The sequence below is a fragment of the Girardinichthys multiradiatus genome, chromosome X (assembly GCF_021462225.1).
Source record: "Girardinichthys multiradiatus isolate DD_20200921_A chromosome X, DD_fGirMul_XY1, whole genome shotgun sequence".
NCBI classification, from domain to species: Eukaryota; Metazoa; Chordata; class Actinopteri; order Cyprinodontiformes; family Goodeidae; genus Girardinichthys; species Girardinichthys multiradiatus.
This window is the reverse complement of record NC_061817.1, coordinates 4,603,713-4,619,712: the sequence shown is the minus strand read 5'-3', so window position 1 is coordinate 4,619,712 and position 16,000 is coordinate 4,603,713. Positions and strand designations below refer to the sequence as shown.

General features: G+C 40.3%; 1 protein-coding gene across 6 annotated transcripts in view; it reads right to left on the bottom strand.

The window, feature by feature from the left end:
• LOC124862348 (histone deacetylase 5-like) overlaps positions 1 to 12,525 on the bottom strand; it is a 290,249-nt gene extending 277,724 nt beyond the window's left edge. For 5 of the 6 annotated variants that reach the window (XR_007036907.1, XR_007036905.1, XR_007036906.1 and 2 more), the window contains exon 1: positions 12,285 to 12,524. The gene's annotated coding sequence lies outside the window, so the exon portion shown is untranslated. Of the gene's footprint in view, positions 1 to 12,284 lie in introns of all 6 variants that reach the window. The other variant, XM_047356209.1, reaches the window with a different exon arrangement.
• Between the last annotated feature and the right edge of the window lie 3,475 nt (positions 12,526 to 16,000).

Genomic DNA, 16,000 nt, shown 5'->3' with positions numbered 1-16,000 from the left:
CTCTTCTTGTTGTGCAGCATTTTCTGCCACACTTTTTCCTTCCCACAGACTTCCCACTGAGGTGCCTTGATACAGCATTCTGGGAACAGCCTATTCGTTCAGAAATTTCTTTCTGTGTCTTACCCTCTTGCTTGAGGGTGTCAATAGTGGCCTTCTGGACAGCAGTCAGGTCGGCAGTCTTACCCATGATTAGGGTTTTGAGTGATGAACCAGGCTGGGAGTTTTAAAGGCCTCAGGAATCTTTTGCAGGTGTTTAGAGTTAACTCGTTGATTCAGATGATTAGGTTCACAGCTCGTTTAGAGACCCTTTTAATGATATGCTAATTTTGTGAGATAGGAATTTTGGGTTTTTATGAGCTATATGCCAAAATCATCTGTATTAAGACAATAAAAGACCTGAAATATTTCAGTTAGTGTGCAATGAATCTAAAATATATGAATGTTAAATTTTCATCATGACATTATGGAAAATAATGAACTTTATCACAATATGCTAATATTTTGAGAAGGACCTGTACTAGAGCTGCCACTGGTCTTTTGGCTCCACCTACTGTTAAAGTAATGATATGGTGAAGAAAGAAACATGGCAGAAAAATAAACATGCCTAACACCCTCCATAAGAACACTAAAACAACAACCGACACTCTTTCATTGCATCAGGCCAGTATGAGGTCTGATGGATTTCAGCCTGAAGTCTGTTCAGTGCTGTTTAATTCTCTCAACTAATGAGCAGCTTATCTCCCTAAGGTTGGATTTTTCTATCTGGATCATCATGTCACCTTGATTCAGCATTTGTTGATGTCTAACTGCAACTAAGTTACTCATATTTAAAAGTCCCCTGCCCTGCAAACCAACTATACTGCATTTATGGCTTTAGACTGTCTTTTATTATTTTTTGAGTAAATGGGGTTAAAACGTATGTTTTGTTTACAACTTTCTATAATGTAATTTTTGATAAACTGCGAATCCTTATTCTTATAGCATAAATATGATTTAGGCAATTATGCTATTAGGCTAACAAAACAGTTTTACACATTCTAAATTTTAATAATGGCACACACAGGCAGGACAAAGCAAAACACAGATTGAGAGCAGGAAAAGGTGGAAATAAAAGAGCAAAGGCAAAATGGAGGAAGCACACAGTGAAGAACATTTATTGCACTTGTAACAAAAGTCATTAAAAAAATCCATATCAATACATACATCATATTTTATCAATTATCAAAAACAAAACTGAAAAAAACAGGCAGTGACAGCCATTCCATTGCTGAGATTAAGGAACAAATTAGTTTTGCATTTAACCTGCCTACATACTGACATACACCTGCCATCATACACAGAAAGGTTCATGTTAGGAGGAAACACAGCAGCACCTTATTATTTTTGCTAATGCTTCTGAAGTGTCCAGAACTGGAAATGAGCCATTTTTTCTCCTTCTCTACCACCTCCTCCTCCTCTTCACACAAGCATTTCCTAAAATATCTGGCCCCTCCCATTCTGTAAAGGAGCAGGAAGTGCTGCCTGGCAACCGGGGGTCTGGCTGCCGTGGTAACAGTTCACCTGTACATCTCCTCCCTAAACAAACAGCAACTGTAAGCAATAGAGAAAGGGAGGGAGCAGAAAATTTAGAGTTAAATTCCCTGCTGGTCCTTCTGTTTGCGGACACAGACATGAAGCCACAGATGTAATGTCAGCCCTCTGTGTCTGTTCACCTCAAGGGATGAGCAGATTCAAGGAGAAAAGAAAAATACACATACTGCTATACAGAAGAAATGCGCAGATACACAGACACGCAACCGCTGATGTTCTAACTGTCATTACATAGGAGATCCTATGATTGCATACTTAGAAATGATTTTACTTACTGGTGACATAATTAAATGACCATTTTGGTAACCGAAATTTCCTATGTCGTTCTACCCTTCTAAAAATACAAAAATAAAACAAAAGAAAGTTAAAAAAAAATACAAATATAAAACATAAACAGGACCGAATAGAATAGAAAGTAATGAAGAAAAGTCTCCTTAAGAGGAATTCCTGTGACCCCAATAAGATCACAACTTGGGCTACATGATCCTGTGTGAAGTAGTTTTAGCTTATAGAAATGCTAGAAAGACTCTCTTCCACCAATCGACACTGCACCATCTGTCATTTTAATTCAATTCAAAGATACTTTATTGATCCCCGAGGGGAAATTAGAATTCCAGTACAACCCATCCAAACATACATCATGACACAAGACAAGGGGGGGACGGGTCACCGAGGCTTTGCTGCCCACTCATAGGCGCTGTCCTTGCTAGATGAGAAAAGAGGCCACATTAGGTAAGTAGAAGGAAAAAATCATATTTCCCACTTTATCCTTAGCAGGATACAGTTTGAGATTGCAAAAAAAACCACAGCACAAAGAAGCAACACGTTTACAAAACAACATCATGCCGGGAACGGTGAAGATGGTGTGAGGGGGTGCATATGTTTATCTTGAGCATGTGTGTGTGTGCAAGTGAGTGTGTGCAAGTAAGTCCATGAAGCACTGTCCCAGAGGCCATTGTCCTTGATGGTACGTTGGAATGTTCATCAACCAGCCACAAAGTTTTGAGCAGGTCCACAGATGTCCTCAGGGAAGGGAGGGGGCAGAGGGAGCAGAGCGCCATGTTTACATAACTTCCAGGAGAAGTTGAGGATAGCCAGCCATCAAGGCCGTGCAGGGGAGCCAGATTCAGAAAAACAATTATTATTTGGGTTAGGTTGACTCTTAATTTTCCGTCAGCCTTGAGAGTCTCGCTGGTGCTTCTCAAAGGCGAATCCAAACAGCCAAATTCCTGGTCTTTCTGCCAGATCCGAGCGAACAACTTACTCCAAGATTTATCCATTTCACCCCTGAGTCCAGGAACCGCAACCTGCCTGCGATCCTGTGTAAGGATCACATCCAGTCTGCGATTCAGTTCACGTAACATCTCAGTCTGAGTGCTGATCGCCCTGAAGATCCCATCACACATGCCAGGCAGCCTCACAATTGCCAGAACAGCTGCTGACATTCTCTGAATTTCTCGATATGCCAGGTAACCGCTGACTCCAAAAAGCAGAAATCCTGATATCAAACATCCAATTATATACATATTTTCCACATCCTCGACTGACATTATCGACAAACACACAATCCTCCACTTCTGCCAGGAGTCCATTATGTATCCAGAGAAAAACGTCCCGTCCGGACAAGTGGGCTCTCCTCCACCCTGTCTTCTCGTCGAGAAAATTTGATCAATTGCATTGAGAGACCAGCTGACCAAATCCATAACTCAGAATTTGGAAGATATGCAAAAAGAGGCTCCAAAAAGAAGACAACACACAGAGCTGAAGCAGGGCAGATACGGGAGTGGTGCGGGAGACAGAGAAAAAGCCTCCTCCACCGAGAGCAGAAAGAAAAAGATTTGTGAAGTAGAAATATCAATGCGGTCAATTAAATTCACAGTTGTATCTCCACTCTAGTGGAGCAAGGTCTGCAGTCTGCACTTTCACTCCAGATCAGATCATCCAGCCTAAAACTGCTGGGGAGGACGGTAAACAAAGGAGCTGTCCTGTTATTGTTTAAATGGAACGATTACTCTATTCAGCCTCCAAGACCGAGTGTCTGGGACCGAAGTGAGGAGACCTGAGCCAGATAAGCAGCAGAAGAGCTGTAGTCCTAATTTGGATCATGACTATTGCCTGTCCCAAAACCTGAACACAAATTAATAGTTTAACTGAAATGCAAACAGAGGTGGGCAGTAACTAGTTGCATTTACTTTAAAAACCAAAGTACTTGTAGGAGTATTTTTTACTTGAGTACAGTTTTGGTTGCTAAACCCCCCTCTATTTACTTCACTCAATAACAAACAAAGCTACCCAAAAATGCAACAGACATAGACTTACAGTTCATGTTTGGTCATAAGCTTTATTATTAAAAGTTATTTTTTTACAAATGCGGTGAACGTCGTTAATGTCAGCTTGGGCAAGCCCTGCAAGCACCTTTGTATAAAAAGCCATTTTCAATACACCGGACGTAACCCCGCCGCATATCCCTAAACACGGAAGTTGAATTGAAGGATGGGTCCGTGTATCCTCCGTGGCCCACCCTATCCCATGATTCATTGCGGGTCGACGTAGATTGTTCAAATGGAAGTAGCGAAGGCTGGATATATTGCGTATTCTCTGAAACAAAATGAACTTTCACAATATTTTTCGACCAGAACGTAGCTCTGTAAACCTACAATATCTGATCAGTTTAACAAGATATCGCTTAATTGCACAAGTGCTCCGACGTGTTCGGAGATGTCCGCTTCCCACTGCCCTAGCAGCCGGCGTGCCTCGCCAGCTGTCAGCTGACTGGGCGGTTGAGATGCGCTAAACCCTGGGAGAACAGCTGACTCCAGGCACATTGTTTTCAAACTCCCACTGAGTTTCCCTAATGGGTGGAAGTGAAACAGATATAATTCAGTCAGATTATATCTAATGTTTGGTTTTATTTATTATACTAATAATAATCATTAATAATAATGATTATTATTAGTATGCTCTAGGGTCTGCATACTTTTGCGTCCATTCAGTATTCTATTTTTGGAAGGAAAATCAAATTCTGGAAAGGTGTGAGTTTGGTTTACTGATTCAAATGAATCATCAGAATATCTAACTTGAAGAGCAATATAAGAATGAAACCGTTTCAGACGAGCTATAACTTTAACTCCAAATAAATGAAATAGACATCTACAAATACAGGACATCCCCTCCAAATACTTTCATAAATAAATTGTGTGAGTATTATATCTGGCACAGTCAACATGGGCCCACTGACCACACAGGTAACCAATACTCAAAAATATAGAAATGTAGTATAATTAGAGGCACAAAATAGACCGCAAAATAGGCCGTGTTTGTCGTGATTCACGTGGTTGACGCTAAACAATGGGAGTAATTTGGTTTACAATATAATAACGATATTACAGACGTCAAACTAAAGTCATTTACAAATATCCTACAAGCTCACTGTAATGTAACCTTAAAACAAAAAGTAATACTCAAGAAAAATAAGACATTAAATAAATTAAATAAGATTTACCGTAATCTTCGACAAAATGAAACTTGCACAGGTAGGAAATCTTGAAAAGAGGGCTTTCAGATAAGTGACTTGTGGTGTATCATCGGTGTGCGCATTTCTACAAAGTAGGTGGCAATGTCTGCACTCAATCCCTGCACTGATTACAGAATTTGTGCAAAATTATGTTCCGCTGATATAATCTGTCCCCATTCTATCTGTATTTTGTGGCTTCAGGAGGCGCTGTTGCTTCACATGGAATGTGTGCTTGCCTCAGCAGATTCACCTTACCAATCTGCTGTCCACCAACCTAAGCTCATAGGACTCATACCTACACCTAAAGAACTGAGGTGAAATACATGTAGCGTCCATAGTGTAACATCGGTGCTGTGTGACCAGGGGAACAGATAATTTCAGGGAAACAGAATGCAGGGTTTGAGTGCTGCCATTGTCTTACATTGAGACTAAGAAAACATAAAACATGTGTTTCTTTTAACCATTAAAATGTGAAAACCATAGCCTTTTTTATTTTTGGAATCATTGTTTTTCTAATTCAATAAAAAAAAAGAAGAAAAAAAAAAAAGAAATCACCTCATTATTTGTTTTTTTTTCCGTATTATTTTAAAACGGAAAACCAAAGAACGAACCATTCGGATTTTTTAAAGCAAAATAAAGCCATTTCTGTTTTTTTCTTTAATTCATAAGAATCAGAAAACCCAATTGACACCCTTTTCAGAATTTAATTTCACTTGCAAAAATAGAATAATGAATGAACACAAAAGTACACGGACGCTCTACAAATAGACTGATTTAAACATTCCTAAAGGTAACATGTTAGTTGTTAAAAGCTTCAAAAATAAACAAATGGTATTTGTCATCAATGTATTTTATCTACTGTGTTAGATTTTTATATCTATGAACACAAACATTATTTTGAATATTTTAAATGGCTGAATAATGAACAAGATCATAAAACAAGAACATTTCAAACAAAGTAGGATTATAAGCCATCAGCAATATGTAAAAGGGTAAATTAAAACCATGTAGTTATTTACAATGAAGGCAGCAGTATTAACGTTCAGGCTCCATTTGTTCAGGTTCAGCTAACACGGTTGCTAGGCAACATAAATTGCGTTGAGGTAAGGACAGGGGAAATGCAGATTGACGTAACACAAATGTTCAGCACACTATGCTTATATGGTATGTTTAGCTAATAGCTGCAGGTAGCATAAGTGTTGCTGTTTGACCATCATTTGTTTACATGACGCTTCTTATGGGTGGTTACAGCGGTTGGACAATGAAACTGAAACACCTGATTTTAGACCACAATAATTTATTAGTATGGTGTAGGGCCTCCTTTTGCGGCCAATACAGCGTCAATTCGTCTTGGGAATGACATATACAAGTCCTACACAGTGGTCAGAGGGATTTTAAGCCATTCTTTTTGCAGGATAGTGGCCAGGTCACTACGTGATACTGGTGGAGGAAAACGTTTCCTGACTCGCTCCTCCAAAACACCCCAAAGTGGCTCAATAATATTTAGATCTGGTGACTGTGCAGGCCATGGGAGATGTTCAACTTCACTTTCATGTTCATCAAACCAATCTTTCACCAGTCTTGCTGTGTGTATTGTTGCACCGCCTTCGGGATACAATGTTTGAACCATTGGATGCACATGGTCCTCAAGAATGGTTCGGTAGTCCTTGGCAGTGACGCGCCCATGTAGCACAAGTATTGGGCCAAGGTATTGGGCCATGATATGGCATCACTGATCCACCCCCATGCTTCACTCTGGCCATGCAACAGTCTGGATGGTACGCTTCTTTGGGGCTTCTCCACACCGTAACTCTCCCGGATGTGGGGAAAACAGTAAAGGTGGACTCATCAGAGAACAATACATGTTTCACATTGTCCACAGCCCAAGATTTGCGCTCCTTGCACCATTGAAACCGACGTTTGGCATTGACATGAGTGACCAATGGTTTGGCTATAGCAGCGGACAGTTCTGGTGGAAACAGGAGAGTTGAGGTGCACATTTAATTCTGCCGTGATTTGGGCAGTCGTGGTTTTATGTTTTTTGGATACAATCCAGGTTAGCACCAGAACATCCCTTTCAGACAGCTTCCGCTTGCGTCCAGTTAATCCTGTTGGATGTGGTTCGTCCTTCTTGGTGGTATGCTTACATTACCCTGGATACCGTGGCTCTTGATACATCACAAAGACTTGCTGTCTTGGTCACAGATGCGCCAGCAAGACGTGCACCAACAATTTGTCCTCTTTTGAACTCTGGTATGTCACCCATAATGTTGTGTGCATTTCAATATTTTGAGCAAAACTGTGCTCTAACCCTGCTAATTGAACCTTCACACTCTGCTCTTACTGGTGCAATGTGCAATCAATGAAGACTGGCTACCAGGCTGGTCTAATTTAGCCATGAAACCTCCCACACTAAAATGACAGGTGTTTCAGTTTCATTGTCCAACCCCTGTATTTGACTTGGTAATTGACATCCGCCAAGTTCATGTATGCTGAACTGCTCCAGCTGAAAAAGCCGTAAAATAAGTTTAACCTGATGTGAAATGTAAATCGATGAATCTGTGTTTGATTAATCTGTGGCTATCCTCAAGGACCCGGATGTGTGACACAAAAAAACTGAATTTTGAATCTGAAATTGAATTTTAGACCTGAAAGTGAAAGTAGTCAAACTTAATTTTTAATACAATGAAATACATTTTAAAAGCAAATTCAGTTTCAAACAATTAAATTGGGTTTCAGTGTAGTGAAATTTATTTTCAAATGAATGCATTTAATTTCACATTACGCAAATACAGACTCAGTCCGAGCAAATCAAATTCAGTTTCTGATGGTACAAGTTTTTGTCCATAGTAAATGTTTTCATTTATTCTGGTCATGTGATCATATACAGGCTTTTTGAAAAGATATTAATTCTGTAACTCAAGATATTGTGGGTGTATGCTTTGAACTAACCCCTGTTTTACCTTTTTAATGTTGCCTCTAACCACTTGGTTGTACATTCTACATCTTTGTTCACAATTCTTCGATTTCTTGCTAAAAAGTGCATTCTGTTGCGATGGACTTCCCCACACATCCCTACAGTTGATATGTGGACAGCTCAGCTTTCTGCCATCTTTCCCTTGGAAAAACTGACTCACGAACTCAACCATAATTCAGATATATTTTTGAAGCTCTCACGACCACTAGAGTCCTTCCAACTGAATCCCTAAAATTGTAGTTTTCTTTTTTGCAAGCCTGTGATTTTATGAGTGTTTTTTGTGTGTTAGTAATTATTTAATTGATCTATTCCAAACTAAAAAAAATTGCAAGTGCTCTTTTTTCGAAAGGCTATGTAACATCGGAGGCTCTGAACGAGTTGGCTGGACTAAGAGCAAAGACAACTCTTTGGATTGTAAAGGTTGTAGACACCCTGGTCTAGGGGTTGGATTTGGATGTTTGTACAATATTTCTTTTATTTTATAATGGCTTTCCTACACTGTTCTTACATTACCATATTCTTGTGCTTCCTGGCACATTTCTTTCACTTGAACGGTTCCAACACATACACAGGGAAATAACAAATGCAGATGGGATAGGGGACAACCGTCAGTTAGAAGTAGAGACAGAGGAAAAGAAGATATGTGTCTTAAAGTTTAACAAAAAACAAAATATAAAATTTTAAATGTGGTGGGAAAGGGTCGTGCTATGCCTACTACGATACAACTATCATCCAAAGCAAAATAACATGCACAGGAAAGGTACGTGGCTTTGTGGAAGCATTACGAAGCATTTCAAAAATTAACTTTAGATTGCATTCAGTGCCAAGAAGTTTTTTGTGAAGATGTATAAATCAAACTTCCTCCACTTTAAAACAAATCAACTCAGTTAGATATTTCATGTCTGTGCAGAATTACAACATAAATAACTCAGACTTGTTAGAATTTTACAGTGGGTGATATTGAAGTATTAGATTAAGAATTATAAGAATCTACAAAACTGCTTTTGGCATTGTCTATAGGGCACATTCAATGCACTGCAGGTGTATGGTCTTGCTCAAAAACATCTGTTTCCTCCTTTTCGTTCAGCTTTAAAAACAACATAGTGGGGTTTTAATAATCACCATGATAGAATTTCAGATTTAGTATTCCCGTTTTAAACTAAAATAAACATCAAAACCGTATTTGGGGAACACGCTAAGAAAAAACTATTTTTAATTATTGTTCTACAAACCCATCATGTTAGATGCTTTTACCACAGACACAAATAGAAATGAATGAAAGTGAAGCATGGATATTTCAATCACCATAGGGCACAAGGTCATACATATAGCTGTATTTTAGGCTATATAACGGCACAAGGAAGGGATTTTGAAGTTTTTGTCTACACAAACTACACACGTTATCTGACCCCAGGAGCAATTAGCAGCCTAGCAGTTAATGCCCAATGCAATGGTAAACCTTTTCATTAAAATCTCTTGTCATAGGCCTTTGTTTATTGCATTGGTACTTTCTTTGAATTTTACCTTTATTAACAGAGATGATCCTACTGAGACGCAAGGATTCATACTCAGAGCTTTACAGTTGAAAGCAGGACTGATGCAATACAGACATTCTGTGTTGTGTTAATGCTGCAGAAATCCAGATTATTGCTACCAGCCCATGTTTAGTACAATAATTGAACCTTTTAATAGCCAATACCATTTGAATCATTTTAACAAGACGGTGCTACATTTGATCACAATAATCATTATACAAAACGTTATACATTCCTTTTGTGCAGAACACATACACCTTAGTAATTTTGGCTGTAATTTCACAGGTAAAAGAAAACATATAGGTGTCCATAAGTGCACTTGACGCTGGGACACCCTAGGCTGCAAATCGGTGACAGACTTTGTTGTCATGTCATCTGATCTGTGGACATATGTTTTGGACACTCGGGGGAAGAGAGGAGCAGAGCTATCAACTGATCACCACCTGGTGGTGAGTTAGATCAGATGGCGTAGGAAAATACTGGAAAAACCAGGTAGACCCAAACGTGTAGTGAGGATTTGCAGGGAACGCACGGCAGAACAACCCGTCGAAAAGATCTTTAACTCTTCCGGCAGAGCTTCAACTGCAACCAAGCTGGGGTGGGGGACACATCTTTACCCTCGCTAGGATTCTTCATGGGACAGGGGAGTTTGCCCAACCAGTCTACATGTGTTCAATCGTGTTCCCTGGGATACCTTGTGGGGGTGTTCCCTGAGTATGAGATCAGGGGTCCATTACTACAAGCCATTCGGTCTCTATACAAGCGGTGCGAGAGTCTGGCTCACATTGCTGGCAATAAATTGAACCGGTTCAGGGTGAGGGTTAGACTTTGCCGGGGCAGCCCATTGTCACCGATTCTGCTGAACCAGGAGGAGTGAATGCTGCAAGTCACCGAATCAACTTGGTTTCCTTAGATACAAAACGTTTTAACCAATTTGAATAATAAACTGAATTTGACTGCGTTGTTTGACAACTAGGATTGATTGGAATGCATGTACTTGACTTGGAATCTATATGATGTGAAATTGACTGTAAAGTGCTTTAAGACGTGTTATGAAATGCCGCTATAAATGAACTTAACTGAAAACGGAGTTGAATTTCTCGATGGAGCGAGGGAGCAGAAGGGATCAGGTTCAGTGACATCAGGATTCCGCATCTACTGTTTGCGGATTATGTGGTCCTGTTAGCGTCATCGTGCCGTGATCTCCGCAGGGTAGCTGGGCTCTCCTTTAGAAATAGCATGAGACGTTCAGCTATCCAAGAGGGGCTCGGAGTAGAGCTGCTTCTTCTTCGTATCGAGTTGAGGTGGTTCAGGCATCTGGTAAGGATGCCCTCTGGATATCTCCCTAGAGAGGTGTTCCAGGCATGTCCAACTGGGAAGAGACCTCGAGGAAAACCCAGGACATGCTGGAAAGACTATGTCTCATGGTTGGCCTGAAAAATCCTTGGGGTTCTCTAAGAAAGGCTGGAAGAAGTGGCTGTGGAAAGAGATGTATGGGCATCTGCCACCTCAACCTCACCCTGGAACAAGCGGAAGAAATTAGATGGATGCTGTGTTATAAGTTTTTGCTTTAAGGGGCTTTTCTCTTTAAAAGTAAGAGTGATCTGTACGGGATACCAGTCCAATTTGGAAGCACTAGCAAGCACCAAGGAGGAAGCTCTCTGCCTAGTTATTTATTTATAGAATAATTTACTTTTCTAAAAGGAGTCAGGGAAATTTGGCATTCCTGTTTTAGAAATTCATTCAAATGCTTTCACTGTTTTTACTTAACCTTCCTGTTTCTTTGTATGTATCATTAGTGAACCTCCACCTTATGTCTTGCTGGGTGAATAAGTGATTAGCTGTAACTTACAATTAGCCCATTCTGAGCCAGCTTTCAGGTTTGACGCTAACTTCAGTCTGGGTCAAGTAGCTCTTCTTCCACCTGTTCCTGGGTGCACACCTACCAGGCTCCCACTCTCTGGTTGGCTCCGCGGCTGCTCTGAAATGAGCCGTCTCCACTGTGGCCCTGTTTGATGCGCTAAGTGTAACTTTTTGGGTAATTAATAAGGTAGGCCAACGGTCCTGGGCTGAACAGGTGTTCCGGGTACAATACCAGATTGCAAATAAAAGAAAATCAACAGTTATTCATGCAGGACTTATTTGTAAATCAGATGGTGTTATTTTATTGGGGGGTTACACCCTTTCCTTCAGGAGTTGCTCTGGTAGATGCACTTCCTACTAAGAAACAGTGGTGCTGGTGACTGGAGGCTGTGGTCGATGACATGTTGGCTTGTAGTCAGCTCTAAGCCATCAGTGGAGTTAATTGCTGCCGTCTGTTAGCTTTATGCTTGTACTGTACATGCTGCCTGGTTAACGTTTGGCTGTCAGCTGTTAGCTGTATTACAGTTAGCTGCTGTACATAAGAGGAAACACCTGTAACGTTATCTAGTTGATAGCTGCTGGATCTGTCAGGTGAAAGCTTCTGTCTTTTAGCTAGCTGTAGCACTTAGTACACTGTTTCTACGCACACCGCCACATTAAATCTGTAGTCGGAGAAAATGAAGGTAAGCAAAAAAAAATCCCCTTCTACTCTGTATAGTTAAACCAAACATTTAACAAGAGAAGCATATTGTCGAACGGTAACATGCATTCACGCACACACTCCCTCTTGAACACCGCACAGTACCGTGAGTTTCGGCGGAACTTAGGTCTCTTCCTATCGGATGCGGTCGCTGCCGACGGTCGGTGAACGTCCCCTCCCTTCGCCGCCGTAGGATCCTCTGCGCCTTTAGGGTGCCACAAAAAGGAGTAAAGCTAGCAGGCAAGACGAGTTTCACCTACATCATATATACATTCAGTTCGCTCGTTCTCCCTCGCCGCCGCCCCCCGCCTCTCTCTCTCCTCCACCAACAACAACATCATTGACGTCCTCCCCTGTCACGTGATCAGTCTGTTGGGGCTAAAATTAGATTTGGTGCAAAACCAATAGAGGCAGACAGACAAAGCACAGATAGACAGGCAGGCAGGCAGACACCTACACACTGAGGCGGATTTAGTCATACAGCGGCCCGAGTCAAAACCCGGGCATGGGGCTCTCCACTCAAATAATTCAAAATGATCGTTTTTTTTGTCTTAGACCTACTGCATCGCTGCTTGTTGCTGAAAGTACAGCTTTGCCCTATTTTCTCAAACTCTGTTTCTGCTCTTGTTCCAAACTATTGAGATCCACAGTGACTCACCTGAACTTTTTTACATTTTGTCACATTTCAACAACGTTTTTTTTTTTCCATTTGAGACGTGTTTGACCAATACAAATAGGTTAAGTGGAAGGAAAGAGAAAAATGGCTTATAATGTTACTTCTAAATAAAAAATAAATAAAAAACAGTGTATAGTGTGTGTAATGGTGCATCTCCTCTACCCCCCTGCAGACACACTCACACCCATTTGCTGCACCTTAAGGACAAATTGAGATTCAGCAACATATCTAAGCTTTATTATTTATTTATTTATTATTTATTTATTTACTTACTTACTGAGGGTAACACAGCAATTTTGTTATGTTCTAGAAACATAATGACAAATAAAAATCTTATCTTATTTCAATTCAATTCAAAAACCCTTAATTAATCCCAATTGGAAATTAAATGTAGCTATAGTTGTTGTAGATGGTGATGGCTGTAGGGAGGAAAGATCGCCTGTAGCAGTTAGTATTAGATCTGGAAAAGCCTGAAACTGAAAACACGCTGTTGTCGTATGATAGTCTCAGGAAGTCCATGCTCAGAGTTGTCCATGATGTTCTTTGTTTATGAAGAATCTTTCTTTGTCCGATCAAATGTAGCTCCAGAGCAGTCCCCCTAAAAGAGCCAGTCTTTATCAACTTCTTGAGCTTTTCTGTGTCACTGGCTCTGATGCTACTACCCCGACAGATAATGGCAGAGTACATTGCACGCTCTACAACAGACTTATAGAAGATATGCAGCATCTTACAGCAAACACTGAAGGACCCAAACTTTCTTAATAATTACAGTCTGCTCTGTCCTTTCTTGCATCTGGCTTCACTGTTGTGTCTACAGTCCAGTCTGTTGTCCAATCAACATTTATTTACAGAGCACTTTGCACACCCAAAGTAACCAAAGTGCTTTTGAGGTCCATAACATTTAAAAGAAAACACAAAATCAATAAAACAAATATCTATAATATCTATAAACATATCTATAAGACACTGTTAGTGTCTTATAGATATTTTACTATTACTGTTTACTATATCACTATTTACTAGTACTTATAAATGAGTTTTCATACACAGACCAGAATGATAAAGTATAAATGCTAATGTTTTCACTTTTCTTAGGATAGGATAATAATCCTCAGTGACCTACAGTTTAACATAAAGTTTAGTGCATTGGGTTTGATAGGGGAACATAATGTAACAGGAGCAATTAGATCGATGCAGCCACACTTAGATTCAGGGTTGGAAACTTGCTGTTACACACTCTATCAGATAGACACCAGAATGGTGACACATAGTCTACTGATAAACACTGACGGAGTCCTGAGTTCCCTTAAGGAGATCGAAAGCGCCACCGAGGAGAAGTATTATGGTTTGGATAGGTCCCTATAAGTCCTAAAAGCCACTTGCTTCCATATGAGTAAACACGCAGAGATAGGTGCGCATATTCGGCTAAGGTTATTAGGTCCTGGGCCTCCATAAGAAGTACAAAAAGAAACCGCCGAGGTGGGGGCTTGAGTTTCGATAGCTCTCCCGATTTTTCCTTAAAAAAGTTGAAAAGCCGCTGGCTCCCTTTTTTGAGTAAACAGCTGTGTAAATATAAAAGTGTAACATCAACTGGCCAGTGTGAATGTGTGTGTCGATAACAGTGAGCTAGCGGAAGTAGCATGGCGGACACATTACACTGACAGACTTTGACTGCTAGTTGCTTGGCTAACAGACACTAGCTCACTGAAAAAACTCTACTGTGAATAAGCTTTGGTGTCTGAGAGACAAAGAAATAAGCTCTCATTTGGACCAGGAAACAGTGCTGTACCACCTGGTTGGCCAGAGCATATGAAAGTGTGTGTGTTTGAAGCGAAAGAATGACTGAGATTTCACAAGTAAATGAGTTCCCTGCTTAGCAAGCATGGAAAACAGGGAGAAAATGTATATTAGCAAGTTTTCTCCACAAAGATGCTTTAACAACTCATAAGAAATTATAAAGCAACAGTTTGATCAATCAATTGATTGTGCAAAAATAAATATGATTCTGATTAAAGGTGAGAGGATGAATCTATTAAATCATCAATTTATAACAGCTGACACTCTCACCAGGTGGGTTGAGAGAGCTGAAAGCAAAATCCGAGAACAATTGGCTAAGAGTTTGTGCTGATATGAACATGACATGGCTGGAAGTGCTGCTTTGGTGATGTTTTCTATGAGATCATCACCCACTGAACTCATGGGTTTAACACCACATGAGCTGCTGGAACTATAAGCACCTAAGCTGGATTCCCAGTGAGAGGAATTATTATGTTACGTTTAACAGTTGTAATCTAATGTGAAGTTTTTGTCTCATAACACATAGGAGGCACTACACAAAGAACCAAGGGGAGAAAATCTGAGCAGATTGCGCCTGGGTCTAGAATATACAGAAAGGTGTTCCACAGATCTTGGAAGGAACCCAGGTGGATTGGAAATTTTAAAGTGGTAAGCTCCACCACATACAGTGTGAAGGTTTGGTTGGATGAGGAACAAACTAGCCATCCTCTGACAGAAACCTCAGAGAAATCAGAAAGCACCTGAGGGAGTACATGCGGATAGGTTCAGTTAGAGATCTTTGGACTGAGGGGCTTAGTCACTTCAGAAGAGGGAACATGATAAAGGAATAAATAATAAAGGTTCTGTTTCTTGAGTTTAAGGGAGCGTGGGCCAGTAAACCTGAAAGCAGGTCTCTGGTTTGGAACCTGGTGGTACAAAATCAGAGATGGAAGAAAGATTTCTGAAGTGTGAATAACCAACAAACAAATGTGTATTTCTGTGCATCAGAAGAAACTTGTGGACCAATTTGCATGAGAGGTTGAAGGAGTGCTCAGCTATATGTCAATTCGAATAACTTCATGAAGAAAGAATTATAAATTCCTGTGTGCTTCTGAGTTACTTTTTCATAGATACTGTTGTTTGCAACTTAGGTTGTAAACTACAGGGGTTGGACAATGAAACTGAAACACCTGTCATTTTAGTGTGGGAGGTTTCGTGGCTAAATTGGAACAGCCTGGTAGCCAGTCTTCATTGATTGCTCATTGCACCAGTAAGAGCAGAGTGTGAAGGTTCAATTAGCAGGGTAAGAGCACTGTTTTGCTCAAAATATTGAAATGCACACAACATTATGGGTGACATACCAGAGTTC